Source organism: Salvelinus alpinus, chromosome 9 (genome assembly GCF_045679555.1).
Source record: "Salvelinus alpinus chromosome 9, SLU_Salpinus.1, whole genome shotgun sequence".
Lineage (NCBI taxonomy): Eukaryota > Metazoa > Chordata > Actinopteri > Salmoniformes > Salmonidae > Salvelinus > Salvelinus alpinus.
Genome location: NC_092094.1, coordinates 76,380,584 through 76,382,946, shown reverse-complemented (window position 1 = coordinate 76,382,946; position 2,363 = coordinate 76,380,584). Strand labels below are relative to the sequence as shown.

At 47.5% G+C, this 2,363-nt stretch overlaps 1 long non-coding RNA gene across 1 annotated transcript; it reads right to left on the bottom strand.

The window, feature by feature from the left end:
- Positions 1-242: 242 nt before the first annotated feature.
- LOC139530637 (uncharacterized) lies at positions 243-2,316 on the bottom strand. Its single transcript, XR_011666088.1, has 2 exons — positions 1,289-2,316; positions 243-1,001 (listed from the first exon to the last, which is right to left on the bottom strand). It is a non-coding gene; the product is annotated as an uncharacterized lncRNA (long non-coding RNA).
- Positions 2,317-2,363: the final 47 nt, after the last annotated feature.

The window sequence follows — 2,363 nt, the reverse complement described above, 5'->3', positions numbered from 1 at the left end:
AATATCTCGAAGTGCTGTACAGACACCCAGCCTAAAACCCCAAACAGCTAGTAATGCAGGTGTAGAAGCACGGTGGCTAGGAAAAACTCCCTAGAAAGGCCAAAACCTAGGAAGAAACCTAGAGAGGAACCAGGCTATGAGGGGTGGCCAGTCCTCTTCTGGCTGTGCCGGGTGGAGATTATAACAGAACTATGCCAAGATGTTCAAAAATGTTCATAAGTGACAAGCATGGTCAAATAATAATCATGAATAATTTTCAGTTGGCTTTTCATAGCCGATCATCAAGAGTTGAAAAACAACAGGTCTGGGACAGGTGGCGGTTCCATAACCGCAGGCAGAACAGCTGAAACTGGAATAGCAGCAAGGCCAGGCGGACTGGGGACAGCAAGGAGTCACCACGGGCGGCAGTCCCGACGCATGGTCCTAGGGCCCAGGTCCTCCGAGAGAAAGAAAGAGAGAAGGAGAAAATTAGAGAGAGCCAAGATTTTCAAAATTTCCATAAATGACAAGCATGGTCAAATAATAATCAGGAATAAATCTCAGTTGGCTTTTCATAGCCGATCATTAAGAGTTGAAAACAGCAGGTCTGGGACAGGTAGGGGTTCCATGACCGCAGGCAGAACAGTTGAAACTGGAATAGCAGCAAGGCCAGGCGGACTGGGGACAGCAAGGAGTCACCACGGCCGGTAGTCCCGACGTATGGTCCTAGGGCTCAGGTCCTCCGAGAGAAAGAAAGAGAGAATGAGAAAATTAGAGAGAGCCAAGATTTTCAAAATGTTCATAAATGACAAGCATGGTCAAATAATAATCAGGAATAAATCTCAGTTGGCTTTTCATAGCCGATCATTAAGAGTTGAAAACAGCAGGTCTGGGACAGGTAGGGGTTCCGTAACCACAGGCAGAACAGTTGAAACTGGAATAGCAGCAAGGCCAGGCGGACTGGGGACAGCAAGGTGTCATCATGCCCGGTAGTCCTGACGTATGGTCCTAGGGCTCAGGTTCTCAGAGAGAAAGAGAGAACGAGAGAATTAGAGAGAGCATACTTAAATTCACACAGGACACTGGATAAGACAGGAGAAGTACTCCAGGTAACCAACTGACCCTAGCCCCCCGACACAAACTACTGCAGCATAAATACTGGAGGCTGAGACAGGAGCGGTCAGGAGACACTGTGGCCCCATCCGAAGAAACCCCCGGACAGGGCCAAATAGGAAGGATATAACCCCACCCACTTTGCCAAAGCACAGCCCCCGCACCACTAGAGGGAAATCCTCAACCACCAACTTACAATCCTGAGACAAGGCCGAGTATAGCCCACAAAGGTCTCCACCACAGCACAAACCAAGGGGGGGCGCCAACCCAGACAGGAAGATCACGTCAGTAACTCAACCCACTCAAGTGACGCACCCCTCCTAGGGACGGCATGAAAGAGCACCAGCAAGCCAGTGACTCAGCCCCTGTAACAGGGTTAGAGGCAGAGAATCCCAGTGGAGAGAGGGGAACCGGCCTGGCAGAGACAGCAAGGGCGGTTCGTTGCTCCAGAGCCTTTCCGTTCACCTTCACACTCCTGGGCCAGGCTACACTCAATCATATGACCTACTGAAGAGATAAGTCTTCAGTAAAGACTTAAAGGTTGAGACCGAGTCTGCGTCTCTCACATGGGTAGGCAGACTGTTCCATAAAAATGGAGATCTATAGGAGAAAGCCCTGCCTCCCGCTGTTTGCTTAGAAATTCTAGGGACAATTAGGAGGCCTGCGTCTTGTGACCGTAGCGTACGTATTGGTATGTACGGCAGGACCAACTCGGAAAGATAGGTAGGAGCAAGCCCATGTAACGCTTTATAGGTTAACAGTAAAACCTTGAAATCAGCCCTTGCCTTAACAGGAAGCCAGTGTAGGGAAGCTAGCACTGGAGTAATATGATCAAATGTCTTGGTTCTAGTCAGGATTCTAGCAGCCGTATTTAGCACTAACTGAAGTTTATTTAGTGCTTTATCCGGGTAGCCGGAAAGTAGAGCATTGCAGTAGTCTAACCTAGAAGTAACAAATGCATGGATTAATTTTTCTGCATCATTTTTGGACAGAAAATTTCTGATTTTTGCAATGTTACGTAGATGGAAAAAAGCTGTCCTTGAAACAGTCTTGATATGTTCGTCAAAAGAGAGATCAGGGTCAAGAGTAACGCCGAGGTCCTTCACAGTTTTATTTGAGACGACTTTACAACCATCAAGATGAATTGTCAGATTTAACAGAAGATCTCTTTGTTTCTTGGGACCTAGAAGAAGCATCTCTGTTTTGTCCGAGTTTAAAAGTAGAAAGTTTTCAGCCATCCACTTCCTTATGTCTGAAACACAGGCTTCTAG